This window comes from Calidris pugnax, unplaced genomic scaffold (genome assembly GCF_001431845.1).
Source record: "Calidris pugnax isolate Ruff unplaced genomic scaffold, ASM143184v1 scaffold89, whole genome shotgun sequence".
Lineage (NCBI taxonomy): Eukaryota > Metazoa > Chordata > Aves > Charadriiformes > Scolopacidae > Calidris > Calidris pugnax.
Genome location: NW_015090865.1, coordinates 947,689 through 963,108, shown reverse-complemented (window position 1 = coordinate 963,108; position 15,420 = coordinate 947,689).

Genomic DNA, 15,420 nt, shown 5'->3' with positions numbered 1-15,420 from the left:
CCCCAATGATTTAGGTATCAGCAGGCTTTCTCTTGCTAGCAGGCATGCATGTGTTTCTGGCCCACCTCGCTTGCAGTGTACAAAACACAAGGAAAATCCAACTCTTTCTTTAGGCCCAAATTTGCTGTAATCCTGATGAATATGCATTTTACATGTAATTCCAGAATGCGCTCAGATGTGAGTTTAGGTTCCTACATTTCTAAGTTGAAACACTGACGTTAAAATGTTGTTTCCTGTACATATGTGCGAATCTAATTTTCTCTCCATTTGAATCTCCCCTTTCCAAAACATCCCCAGGACTGAGCTGCTACTCAAATCTCAGTTCCTCAGTTTTGGCCATGCAGTTGTGGACCTCCAAGGGATGGATGTTGTAGCTGGTGAGTCCTTCAGCTTTTCTTGTATTTCAGTGAAGTTTGGCATTTTCAGCATCTCTCACACAGAGCCTGGTATAGTTCCTCCTGTGGTTTTTCCTGTTGAAGGCAGTGAGAGTAAAGCTCTTCCAAATAATTTTGAGGATTTGTGGATACATGGATAGAAATGGATGTGTCAAAATAGTCCACATTTCTGTACGTGCTGATGAGCTTGTAATTACTAGGACTGCCATGGCCGCTTGGCTGTAATTCCTAATTCCACTGCTCCTTTCCCTTCACAACAGCTTTACTTCTAAGGAGCCATTTTGACTACTGGTCTATACAATTAATTTGATTCAGGAAGAACTATCATAATGAACACAGCAAGGATAATAAATTCATTCTGACCCCTTATTAGGTGCACAGTTAATTTAGTGGACAACTGAAAAGACATGGGGTCTTGAAACTGCAAGAATCAGGGCTGTCTTAAGATGTAACTAAATATATTTCTACATCCATATCTCAGTCCTGAATATTATGAACATAATTTGATCAATGATACCATTTTAAAAATTAACTTTAAATTGATTTTTTAACCTGTTCTTTCAGAAGCTGCTAGATTAATTGAAAATATAGTCTTTGAAAATTAAGATGCAATGCTGAGTGCTCCATTTTTATGTGTGTACATCTAAGACTTTAGTTTAATAATGCATTCAGTCTTTGAGGCCCTAACTCAGGTCTGTAAAATAACATTTAAAGAAAAAAAAAAGTGAGGTAGAAGTTCGTCCAGTTCTGGAATAGCTTTTAGCATATGCACCTGCTCTCTACACGAAAAATCTAAATTTTAATTAGTGATTTGGCATGGTCTGCTCTTCTTAACTAGCAGTGTCTTTTATTTCTTCATCTGACAGCCTCCTCACCCCCAGGGTATGACGGAAAATGACTCATTTTCATATAAGGTAGAGGAGTTTAGTGAATATATGACCTACAGATTTTCCTAATTTTTTTATAATATAATGTACTTTGATGCATTTCAAAGATAATCTGTCTGATGCTTTGCATATTCCTACTTAATTACAATATATCTCAAGATGATTTACTACAGTCAGATAATTCTGAAATAGTCTTGCTATGGAGGGCATGCATACCACAGGCAGCTGTACAATTAGCCATAGAGTTCAGAGGGGGAATTATGTGTGTATGTGGAAATGGGGAGCGTTGGCACAGGAAAAGTTACGAATAAAAAGGGATACACGGCCTCATCTAATGCTCACTGAGAAGTCTGACAGTTTCAGTGTATTTTGGCTAAACCTCAAATACTGTTTAAGCATGGTCCCACTTCCAGCCTTTCAAAGTAACGGGCGATGAGCAGAGGAACGTTGAAAAAATGTTCTGAAGAAATTTCCGAGCTAACTTATTTCCTTTTCCAGTTTTATATCACAATATTCTAGTAAAACTCAGATCTATTTTGGGGCCAGAAGAGTCTGGAATAGCATTTTGGCTCTTTATTTGACCATATGTGTTAATGTTCCAGTGACTCCCTCTACATAAAATTAGCCTGGAATGAAGTGATCAGTGCTTGAGAGCATTTCAAAGCCATAATAACAGATCCAGACTTTTAAGGCCAGATGAGGACTGCGAGATCATCCAGGCTGACCTCCTCCATAACACAGGCTGCAGACAACTGGAAATAAACCTGCACCTCTTCAGCTTTTCAATAAATGCTGGGGCAGAGTGAGCACATCAGCCCAAAACAGGTGGGGGGTTCCTGTGTGCGCAATGGGCTACCTCGGAGCCACCAAACAATCCCAGGGTCTCCCTGCCAATCCACGCAGGTGTTTCCATTCACAGGCATTTGTAGAAAACACTGAGATATTAAGTCATTTTGGAGTTAGAAAAGCTTTTCTGGAATTTAGGATTCCCTTGACTTAGATAATGGTCATATTTACTTCTTCTGATTTATTTTAGCTAGTGGAGTTGTGGAGACTGGATTACCATGACCTGCGTATTTTTGGAATATTTTATTCTCTCTAGGAATTCACTTATTTCCACTTCTCCAATCAAGCGTTAGCCTGGCAAAAGAATCGTCTGTAAAACTTGCTGCACATCTGCAAATATCAAATGTCCACGAACAGGCAAAAGACTCACTCCACTTACTTTTTTTTGTCAGATGGTTTCATTTAGAACCCGAAGGGTCAGGAGTCACAGCATGACCTCATCAAATTAGACTCAACTGAGAGAGGTGTTTAGCACAACAAAAAGGAAGTAATCTGAAGGACATTAAATGCAAATGAGACTGCCATGTGCAAACTTCAAAAACACCTGATCCAAATGAACAGTGTTGACGGGGGTCGAAGGGGTGAGAAAGAAGGTTTCATATTTTGGTTGGTTTTTTTCAAGAGCTATCAGCAATATTACATCCTGTAGAGCTGGCTGAAAATCTCATAGGTATGTGAATATTTAAACTTAAAAATACCCACTTTTATTTTTGCCAGGTGAGAATACGTCAGTATTTACTGGCAGGAGTTTGGTTGGCTTTGTAGATCAAACCTGGTCACAACCCTTTCTCTTTTAGTGGATTTGTTACTAAACAAGTATTTTTAGAGTGGATTCATTATTGTGTGAGTCCCATTTTTGGGAGGGAATAGTACTTAATTTTGAATGCCTAATTGAAGAATTACAAGGAAGTTTCAGCTGGTGATGGCTCTTTCATATAGAGAAGAAAAAGCTCGTTAGAAGGTTTGCACATTTTCCCTTCAGGACATTAATCCATGCCCCCATTGGCTGAGATGTCTTTCAGCCATGAAGGCAATGGGGCAGTGAAGGTCTTGTTATAATGGAACCAGGCTATTTCCAGATAATGTGAGTCAGATTGACTTCAGGGATAGATCTGCTTTCCAGATGTTGGATGTAGTCAAGTGGAGCAGGGAGGCAGAAATGGCAGCTAAGTATAAGGAGAACCTCAGAGTAAATAAGAAGTCAGAAATTCTGCTTGCAATGGGTAGAAATGAGGTTTTCAACAAGGTGTGAGTCAGGGAAAAAGCTGATAAACAAATATTTGTTGCTGACAGACACAGGTATGTACAAGTGTGTCAAGAAATGAGTCAAAATTTGATTGAAATAGGGTCAAAATTGGACTGAAAGCAGTACTTTGTTAGAGCACAGATGCTGAATGCACCCATAAGAGTGCAAAAGACTGGAAAGTGGTCAAAATGGCTGGTGAACAGGAAAGAAAACCAACCATACTTGCTCACAGAAATCTAGGGCACATTAATAGGAGCACAACAGGAAGAGTGTGATTCAAAGAAATGTAGGTATGATAAGAGCTGGTAACAGTCCTGAAGACTTGTAATATCTAATCCAAAGCCCACAGAAGCCAGTGTAAACTCTGTGCCGGTGGTAAGTCCAAGGGACTTTGATTTCTTTCTGTTTGACTCTATTCATCTGAGTTTGTGACAGCCATGAGGTCAAAATTAGCTGCCAAACCAAGTAGCCAAACTCTAGGCACATCAGTGCTACATAAATCACAAGAAGGGAGTTTGAATGGACAGTCTTTGAGATAGAGAGGATGGGATGGATGATGGGTGAGATCTTCATGAGCAGTTACTGGGCAGGCTGAGAGATGACTGTCTATGTAGAAAAGAGAAAATTATTTTATTCAGTAGTTGGCAGATGGACACAAGTCCATGCTTTCAGGAGTCTCTTCCCATCTTCAGTGCTCCCTTTTGTGGCTGGGGTGGCCAGAAATGCAGTCTTCTGCTCCTTTGAGGAACAAGCCCTTCAAGAAGAAGCGGAGAGAAAGGGACTGTGTGTGTTCCTCCCGTGGCCTGTGGAAGGTGCTGATTTTATTTCCTTCAGCATGGAGCGGTTTGTCAAGACGCAAGTGAGCCTTCAGAGAGGGTGCAGCTCATGGGAACAAGACCAGCCCCATGATCAGGTGTCATTTTCTTAACCCGGCCAGTGGGTCTTATCTCCGAATCAGGCCAGCTGGCAGCAAGCTGAAGGCAATTGCTGGCGGTAGGAGCAGTCAGGGGAGGTAGCAGGAGATCGGTACAGTCGAGCGTATACACCCAGGGTGTGGGGGGGCCCACATCTGGCTGCAAGATGCTTTGAACAGTTTGTTGGACAAAGGCGCTTGGTCAAAAGAGGTCAGGGCAGGTTCAGTTGTACTGCCAAGGGTGAAAACTATAGTGAAAGTCAATAAAAGGCTCTCATGGCTTCTAGTTTACCCAAATAAGGAGAGAGAAGAATTGTTAACACAGGGTTTTCCCTTACCTTTTCAAGGTCATAGGAAGGTTAGTGCAGCTTCAAATTGCTGCATAAGCTTGAAAGGAAGAATGACAAAACGTGGATTAGGAAAATACATGGTCTTATTTTTAAAAGGTTGTTCTACTGAAATGGTGGAGGATGGTGGTCAAGCGGAGGGTGAAGTGCAGGCAGGGTGGGAGGAATGCTCCAAATATTGTAGCTTGAGCATTTTTCTGCATGTTTTGAAAAAGGGTGTAATGACGAGAAAGATTTTGATGTTAAAGCTGGATGAAGTTACAAGTAAAGTGTGTGTTTTTAACAAGGCTGGTGATTGTCCATGGGCAAAAACTATCAGGAAAACTGGGAGCTCCCTAGCATGATTGTTTTCTGGAATCTATGATTTAATGAAAGAAAAAGTCTTTGGGTGTAATATATCTCAGGTTGGTGAAATCTCATCATCGGGTTATCGAAGATAATCTGGTAGAGCTTCCTGACATAAGAAGCTATTTTTTTAAGCTCCCCTTTATATATGAAGAAAAGCATCATGGGCCATCATCTGGGCTTTGCAAACCATGCCAGGTCACTTTAGTTCTGCTTTTAGAGACAAAGAGCATAACTGGTTGAGGCAGACAGTGAATGAATTATTTTCACTGCTGGAGAAACTAATTTTGCTGTTTACTAGTGTTTAAAATGAACAAAAAACCCCTCACTGCTGGAGAAACTAATTTTGCTGTTTACAAGTAGTGTTTAAAATGAACAAAAAAACCCCCTGAGTATAAATTCCTGTTTCTGTAACATGATTTTTCAATACTTCCAAAGATACCTGAAGGGTTTAATGCCCAACCCCATGATAAATTAATGGTAGCTGGATGTCCAAAACCAACAAATTATCTTCAGGCAGTGCAGTCATCAAGAAGCTAATGTCAATGTACAGTAAAAAAATCTTCCTTCATACAGAAATAGAAATGCGGGGGGTGGGAGGTGGGGTGATCAGAAAAAGATTGTGCAGTCAGTTTATAAATCAAGGACTGCGAGTACTTCAAATGTTCTTCAAATATTGCAGCGTGGAAAGGTATCAGGGAATCCCTGTCATTTTTCCCTCTTCCATCTCTGGTTACACCAGTTGTTGATACTGCATTCCCACTGATTGTATCATTGTTAAAAATAATAATACAAACAAAATTTGAAGAAACTCATGAACAAATATTTTATGGTATTTACAAGGTGCATTTTTTATGAGTTGATTTTTCTTCTCTTTAAGCAACGCTTCATCTGTATCTAGTAAAGTCCCAGATGAGAAACAGTTTACTAGATATAGAATATTAAATATAAATATTGGGTGGTCGTAATAGAAAAGTCTGAAAATGGTTTTAAAAGAAATCAAAGAAGCTTTCATATAAACAGCTAGAATAAATATACGAAAATTTGGATTCTCTTAATAAAATGTACTTCATATGTATGTAGTTAAGAAAATGTCTATATTCACATGCATGTATGTGTGAGAATATATATATATTTGTGCACTCACATAGTTCAGCTATACATGTATACACATATTTTATATATTTATAACATCTGTTTATTATACTGATATATGGTTTTCAACACTGTTGCGCTGCTTCAAACTGTTCAAAACCAAAACTGCCTAACGCAAAATTCTAATATTCCAGCTGGATGTTACTGTCACCCTTCTAAAATAATGAGCTATAAATACAGCTTTTGTTTTATACTGTTTACTCCAGATAAATGATATTTTTAACCAGTGTTCTGTCCTGAGGACATGGAAGCCTTCCATACATATATACAAGGTTTGACCATTATTTAGTGGAAATAATACCAAATTACACTAGGATCTGAAAGACACTAAGCAGCCTTAAGCATGACATGATGGTTGAACTTAGGAGTTCAGTTCATTTGCAGAGATGTTACTGGTTCCAGCTGTGGTCTCTGTATAGGGGAAAGGGAGAAAGTATATGTCCAGCTGGAAATAGAATGAGCTATGCACGGCTGTACGTTCAGACCCTGAATACACACCAAGAACTAAACAAAGAAATGCCTAAGATATACAGCATCGACTCAGAATAAAACCAGCAATAGTAGTTGAATCGTGTCACAATAATCTGAGATACTTTACCTCCTACACTCTTCCAGGGAACTTCTTCAGGTGACACTTTGTTTAATAATGCAAAATACTCCTATACGTAACCTTTAGAATCTCCCTTAAAGTCTTGAGTGACATATTTTCATCACTGAAATTTATAGTAATATCAGCATCGGTAATTTATGTGTTTTAATTTAAAGCATCTGTTTTTAATTTATATAGTTCAAGGTTTTTTCAGCAGTTGCCCATGAATAACCATTTGATCTTGATACTATATTTTGAGTCTATATTTGATGACTGTCTTTCCAATGTGTGGGTTTTCATTAGAAGTTAAATCATTTTGTCTTAAACCAAAAATCAGTTTTTCGCAAGTGAAATGAAATTGTTTTTAAATAACTGAAAAGACTGTTCTGCATTTCAATCAGCTTGGACAATGAAAACAGCCCCGTTCATTTCATGTTTGATTTTGGTCATTCTCACCTCCGGGTTTTCTTGTTGTAGACTGATTCAGTGCTGCTGTGCTGGGTGATATTGAGACATAAGAAAACACTGCCGTAACAGAGAAGCTCTCCTATTAATTTTCAAATAACAACCAGGCTCAGTGCTTCCAGTTAAAAAGCAATGCTCTTTCTTTGTGAGACATATGGCCTTGAGCAGCATTCTTAGCTTCCCTTGTGGTTTTAGGATGACTCATGAATTTTGATGGTTTTCTTGAAGACCCAGTTGCCAGAGTCCTGTAACTACATTTGAATTTCATTTGATTTTAAAGCAAAGGGAAGAGTTTTCTGGCTACTTGGCTGCAAAGAAGCAGTCAAGAATGCAAAACTCAAAGGCTCAAACACATGAAGACATTAATTAAGGAACCCAGCATTTCTTTGTCTGAAAACCCCATAAGTGGGGAGGGACTTTCTGAATCCATGGGACTGGCACTACTGCAACTCTCTCGCAATGGCAATCACTAAGACAGCTCCCTGATAGCAATTCTTTGGTTTCAAACCAAAAAAGTTCGGCTTGGATTACTCCTAGCTGCTTTCACCTGCTGCCCTTGTCCATGAGTTCTGCAGCAATGGGCTTTTGCACTAGAAAACAGTAGCAAAGGGCTTTCCCTTCATGTGGATGGTGGCACCGGTAATGAGAGCTGGGTGGAAAGTTCCTTCAAATGGTGCATTTTGTGCCTGAAGCCCTGAACACTCTGTCTTCAGTGGAGACAAGGCAATGTGGTGTGAAGTCTCCTGTTGCCCCGAAGCTGGGGACACTGTCTCTACATGTCTGTGCCTCGTTCTTTACAAAGGGCTGGTTTTCTGTCGTTATGTATGTGCAGGGTACTTCAACTAACAGGTTCTCTCTCCAGCTCTTAAATATATGATCTGCCTGATGTATGTTCTCTGTCGGTAAAGGAGGCACTGAAGACCAGAATTGTGAGAGAGAAGGTGACTAGCTACACTTACGATTTAAAATGCATCATCTTTTTTCCTCTTTAATTAATTCATTCATTACAAATTAGCTTCTAGAGTTTCATAGTAGGAAGCTTTATAATTATCTAATCTTAATTCCTGTGCAACGTACCTAGGAACTGTGCCTTAATTCACTCCCCTTTCCATAACTGATGTTGGATATGAAGAAGAGATTCAATCAGGAATACTAGTCTATCATCAGGACTCATTTCTCTACAAATCATGGTACTGTATGGTGCATTTAACCAAGAACAGAGCAGATTTCCAGAACTGGAAATATTTTAAATCAAGACTGGGAGATCTCTCTCTCTAGCTGCTCAACTTTCATTTTTATGAAGCACATTAATCGAATCATAACCTTGGACTGAGTTTTTGGTTACCGGCCTATTTGAAGTAAAACTCTGTGATTTCTGGTTTAAAGAAGTCTTAGTTTCCTGTCCGGAAGCTGGCCATGCTGGGAGGACTTACTGGAGTCTTTTATTTGTTTAGCATGTTTACCAGTACCTGAGTGTAATAACACAGCATTTTTATCCTGTGAACACAACTCTTAAACTTCCGGAGCTCCAAAGAGGAATGTTCTGCTTCTCCAAAAAAACAAAATATGTCTCTTTAGAAAGGAATCCAAAATAATTTGCCTTTGGGTATGAGAACTGTAGGAGTGTTGGAAGGTCTCAGACCGTAGCCCAGTGGTAAGCCAGTTTAATCAGAGTCATGGTAGCAATTTTATTTGAAGAAATTTAAATTAATCTCTCTAAAAAAAAATTAAAAAAAAAGATTAACAAGTCCAAATCTTAATTAAATGCTATATTTTAAATTCTGTGAATAATATTGTTTAAGAAACATTTAATCATTGTATTTTCTTGTTTAGGATTAGCTGTTTAAAGACAAAAGACTCTAGGCTCCAATTAACTGCTGCCAAAAATTAATTTAAGTAGCCTAATTGACAACTTGCTTTAAGCTACATAAAATCTTGGCATAAAACTTATTGTCAAGGGAAAAATATTCCTAATTTATGACTTTATTATAAATGAAACTATTGACCAAAGTGCACTTGCTCTACTGCAGCTGTTATGTAAAACAACAATATGTAGATGACGACGATAATGAGTCCTTGTCCTTATGTGTAAATACAACTCGCTCTAAAATTGCGCCGGTTGTTAATGACTGTTCGGTGCCACCAGGCTGGAGAATAGCTGTGGGAGAGAGAGAAATCTTGTTTTCTTTTTGCTACTGGATCCCAGCCCTTTTTCCGTGGTGCAATACCCGTGGTGGTGAGACAAAGCCTGTGAGCCCGTCCTGCTCACCCTGAAAACCGAGCCCCTCCGCCTCCCACCTCTATGCAAAAGAGAAACGTAAACTGTTCCACATGTGGGAGCAGAATGTGATCGCTGTGGGGAGAAGGTAGCAGGGCTATTAAATGTAAAACCCAGGGCTGAACAATCAAAATACTTGTCCGCGAGTGTGCGAGATACTCGGATATCTGTGAACAGGGAGAGAAAATTAAAAGCTGTAAGTACATACTGTAAAGCTCTTTAGTTTCTTGTTTATGGTCGCAACGGGCCAACTTTCAAAGCCACTTCTTGAAACGTTGCCCGTGGTTTTCCACCTGCAACTAGTTAGACACACAAGTCCTGTATTTTCTGTGCTGGCACAGCTAATTTGCATCCCTGGATACCCGGCTGATTTACAGAGGTGTTGGTGCTGGTGTGGGGCACGGTTTCTCGGCCGGACACCTCGGCGTGTGCCATGCTGGAGGTGGCTGGAGAAGCAGCCCTGTCCCCACACTGGGGTTGTGGTGCTGTGCCTTCTGCCATTTGGCTTTTCCACCTGCTGGTTCTTGCCTTCCATCCTTCTTGACCTGCTGAAGAGGAGGCTGAGGGAAGACCTCATTGCCCTCCATAACTATCTGAAAGGAGTGTGTAGAGAGGTGGGTGTTGGCCTCTTCTCCCAAGGGAATAACGACAGGACCAGAGGAAATGGTCTGAAGTTGTGGCAGGGAAGGTTTAGATTTAATATTAGGAATTACTTTACTGAGAGAGTGGTCAGGCTCTGGAACAGCCTGCCCAGGGAGGTGGTGGAGTCACCAGGTACTGGTGGTATTTAAGAAACATGTAGACGTGGCACTTCAGGGCATGCTCTAGTGCCTGAGATTGTTGGTTTGTGTCTATCTGTGGTTTTTTGGTTTTGTGTTTTTTTGTTGTTTTTTTTTGTGGTTGGACTTGATGATCTCAAAGGTCCCTTCCAACCATGAAGATTCTGTGATTCTGTAATGCAACATTAGCCATCATATTTGGCATCTTTTTCTCTTAGGACTGCAAAAAAATTATTGCATCGGGAAGGTGGCTTACTGGCACGCAGCTCTTCCAAGGAGCCTCTTTGAAGGCTAAAAAGGTTGCTTGGAAAATATAGTATCTTGGCTCAATTCTCATAGTCTAGGCACATTTCATTTCAGAAAATCACAAGCTACCAACACAACCATGTCATTGCGATTTTTCAAGCATTTTCTTTTTGTGCGGGTGTGTTTTATATCTCGGTGAAGTCACATCCCCCCCAGGCTATTGGAACAAAGCTCAGCTGAGAGCCGAACGCAGGGGAACGAGAGGAAATTACAAAAGGAAAAGTTAATGTCTAAAACCATTAGCGTGGGCACTTCTCCCACAGCCTTGGTGAGCCCCGGGGCGGCAACGTGAGTTCACTCCAAGGGCCACGCTGGTTTGGGGAGATGCCTGGTGTCCAGTCTTGTTGAGAACCTGTGAGAGCAAAACCCTCCCAACCCAAGGCCAGCGCATCCATAAAGCTGAAGAGATGCTTCTGAGAAGCTCCTGGGGCGCTGTGACCCTTCACACCCCCCTTCTCCACTGAACACACTGTTTAAAGAGCGAGATGTGTTGCTGAGATAACGAGCACGGAAGAATTTACAGCAGGTGCTATTTGAAGAGACTTCGAACAATGCGGAATTACCTGTGCCCATTTAAGTCCATTAATCTTCTACTTGTAAAAAATGGCAATAAGCAGTGATTTAGAAGCGGGGAGGAGCCAAGCTGGAAGCCCCGAGGTTAAGAGAGAGAAAGATCGGCGCTTGTGGTTAATTTTCTTTCTCTCTGTGCAACAAGTAACTGAACTGCTGAAAAATGTAACTGCGGATACAGCTTAGAAAAAAGCAAATTACAGCTGTTGTGGACGGTATCATTTCACAGGTATATGACCGGGCTTCAAGCAGGTGATCCTAGGTGCCGTGTAAATGCACAGGTAACAGCCCCCAGTGCTCAGGAAGAGCTGACCAACTGCAAAGACCCCCCCGAACAGACAGACAGAGCGCCCGGGGAAGGCACCGTAATAAAAAGTTGTGCTAAAACAGAGCAACCCCCCCAAATTTGAAGGTAAGCAACAGCAGTTAATCACAATAATTACCACCTGCTTGGCGATTATCTCGGTTGCGGCTGCTGATGTGTCCACAGCGTGTACTCTCAGCCTCAGAACAAAGTCTTATTATGATGGATAAGGTCTGGTTTTGAAACCAAAAAAAAAAAACCACCAGAGATGTGACCAGAGATCACTGGAGCCAAGGGGGATTCTTTTCCACTGGAACAAGCCCTCTGGCCTCAGGAACCCATCAAAAAAGGGTGATTTACGTGAATACGGGTGTAGAATATTTTTTTCCCGAATGAAAACAAATGAGCTGGCAAAGTATTAATTTAAAATACTTGACTTGTTAATGAGCGGTATATATTATAAAGGTTGCTTCTGTGAGCACTTTCTGCCTTTGCTCTGCAGGTGGCTGTGTGTCTGCCCTGCCCTGGTATGTGGGTACCTCCCCCGGGGGCTCCTGGACCGTCGCCCCCCCAGCAGAGCGATGCTCTCGCTGCCTCCTGGCTGGGGGCTCTCTTGGGAGCAAAGATGGTTGTGACTCTGGTACAGCTCCTGAAAGTTTAGCAGGTAATCTTCAACAAGTTAACATTAATTACCAATGCCCTTGTTTTTATTCTCCATTTAAAAAAAAAGAATTTATGAAATCATTTTTTAAATTATTCTAGGCTTGGTTTTCTGTACGAACAAGGTCTTTCTCAGTATCACTTTAAAACACTTTAGATTAAAACCATTGTTTTGTCACGTATTTAAAAACTCATAGAAACAGTTGACCCTTTAAAGCCTAGCAAGCTTGAAATAATTATGACAACACTTTTTCTTTCACTTTGAAAAACCAATATATTTGTGGGTTTGATCGCATTTATGTATAAAATAATTGTAACTTTTTTTTTTGGTGTGGCAGTCATTTCAACAATAAATGATGAAAATACATAAAAATCTGAGGAAGGACAGAACTAGTGTTGTTTAAAAATATTTTGTAAGATAATAAATACAATTCCTAAAGTGAAGCTGCTGACTAAATACCGATTTAGTCGATTTAAACTTTAGCTAGCAGAAATATTTCCTTTACAAATGACACTCCTCTCTTCCTCCTTTCCCTCCCTATGTGCAAGTATCCTTTATTTCTGACACCAGGCAACACAACGGAAAGAAAGCCAGACCTGAGCATCCAGGCAGAAAACCAGCCCTTGTAGCAGAGCCAGGAGGTGGCTGGGATTCCCGCTCTGCACAATGCTATGGCATCGGCGCCCTGTAAGGAACCTTGAGTGGCCTTTCACAGCTCAAGAGCTGGATGCTGAACACCCCTGCTCCCTGCTCTAGCCTTCCAGTGACTCTTTCCACCCGACAATAACGCTGAGAAAGGCACAAAACCCACGGCTTCTGCCCGGCGCTTTTGGAGGCAAACCCGCCAAGGATGTTCTGCTCAGCAGGACCACGATGCTCTTTGTCAGAGACTTAAATATCGTCAAAGGGTGGGGGCTGGCAAGGACAGGAAAACCCAACAAATCGCATTTTCAGAAAATGCAGGGTTGTTTGGTTTATTTTTTTTTTTTTCAAAAAAAAATCATCCCTCAAATCTGCAACCTGGATAAGCTTTGAAGCAAGGCAAACTGTAATTCTGGAAATGGAGAGGCCTCTATCCGTACGGCACAGGTTATTTTGCAACTTTTGCTTCTGACTTACCTGAAAAGAATTCCTCTCCCCCGGCTCCCTGATAAGGAACTCGCCCTCCAAATTCCCCACGCAGCCCAGCGAGCCGGGGGGCAGGGGGCAGGACAATGTGGTGCTCCCCCAGTTTCCTACACTTAAGCTTTCATCTGCGAAAAAAATCCTTTTTATTAAAGGCAAACTGCAGTATAATTGAGCTAAATCTCCAGCCTCCGTTGGAGGTAGCAATGCCAGGCACAGTTCATTGCCGTGCCTGCTGTCCCAGGGATTTTATTTTTTTTTTATGAGATCATATTTCACGAGGAAATAAATTTCCTCCTCCGGTCTGATGCAATCAGTTTACCGAGTGGTAAATAGCTCTGGATATCTCCTCTGCTGTTTTGCAAAGTGTTTGCGGATATTTGAGGATGAAAGTTGCCAAAGATAAGATCTTAATCACTGAAATCTGGAGACCGAGGGAGAAAATGGCCCCATAAGGACATGGGTCGGTCGGGGCAGGTTCCCTGGAGGAAGCCCAGGAACCCCCCACAGATGCTCAGCACGAGCAAGAACCACAGGAAAATAGTTGTGAAATATCCCGTCCCAGCACGGCCCTGCGTCGGTGACGGCTCCCCGAGTGACAGCCTTCTCTCTGCTTGAGTTGATTCACCCTTAAATCACACCTGTGGAAGCCAGGGTAGAATCGTTGGGTGTCAGTAGGTGCAAAGAGGAAAGGGAAGGGAAGATCTTCCCAAATGGACATTCCTCTCCCTCTGCCTACACAAACTTTCACGGGAAACAATAGACGGGATTTGCTTTGTGCTGTAAAAATCAGTGAACTGAGTTTTCAGGGAGCTGTTTAGGAAAGGCGTTTGGGTAACGCACTCTAGGGATGGCCCAGGCCCTCCATAGGCACTCTCTCACCCACAGAAGGGGCATTACGTGGCCTACAGAGGAGTTAACTCCTCTCAGACAGTGGCCAGGACAGCTGCTATTGTATCCCCATAACAAGCTGAAAATCATCCATGACCAGCAAGCAAGGCAACAAGTGTGGTCTCTGTGCCACGTTGGGTCCCGAAGCCAAACTAGAGAAGTTCAAAGACATGTGAAGTCATGCTGGTTTCCATCAAAGCTTTTCCCTAAAAACTGCTAATTTTCCCCAGACAAGAAGGCAGAGACAGCTGGATTGCCAGCAAGATTGCTCGCTTCTGGCAGCGCCTTCTTGAATAAATCCTGTGGATCTCTGCTCTGGGAGAAGCAGGAAACTCAAAACTTCAAACCGAAATTGGAAACTTGTTCTTGCTAAATTTGGACACGTCACTCCCAAAATAAGACAGGAGACCTCCAAGAAGTTCTAAGATGTGGACCAGAAACTGAGGAAATCCTGCCAAAACTGTGGACAACAGCTCCTGCCCTCTTGCAACGGCCCATGGAGAACCTTCCTGCCGCCCCCACACCACAGAGCAGCTCCCAGCACCGCGTGGACATCTCTTGGGAGTGGGCAGTTTCCACACACCTGGATTTAGAAAAGACATTTATTTCTCTGCCAGTTCCTGGAAGCAAAACAGGAGATGCCAAGTGTGTAACCTTCACCACCATATCCTGTCTAGCTTCATCACACAGACCAAGTACTGAAAATGCCCTCTTCTTTCCAGTTGGAGTTTGAAAAACCTTTGTGTACTTTTTTTCTTTTAAACAAAAAAAATTTTTTTCTTTTTTTTTTTTTTTTTTTTTTCCTCTTTTTACTCATCGCTCTTCCCTCACATCTCAAAGTTTTCACAGGAAGAAAAATGGTGTAAGAATCACCTCCATGGGACTTATGCTTCTGTTTCTCAACAGGCATTCACTACTCAGTGCTTCCTTAATGTCAGATTGTGAAACAGCTAAAACAAGGCCTGATCTGGCAAGATAACGAACACGTGAATCGCTATTGAGATGGGTGGTAATTGCGTGTTAACACACACATCATGAACCAAAAATGCATGGATCAGAGAGCAGCTCGGGATGGGGTTCAAAAGGTGATGAAACGGGAAGCTATCGGGAGTGTTTTCATATGACATCCAGAGGATTTACCCAGGTCAGAGCAACCTGGTGAATCCTGATGAATTCACTTGGAAGTGAAGCTGCTTGGAAGCTTTCCTTCATCCTAGAGAAAGCACGGGGGATCAGAATGGGAGTTCTTCACAGATAGTGTGATATTCAGCTCAAGCAATCCTTTAAGGGCACAGGAGAGAAAAAAGAGGACGATGGG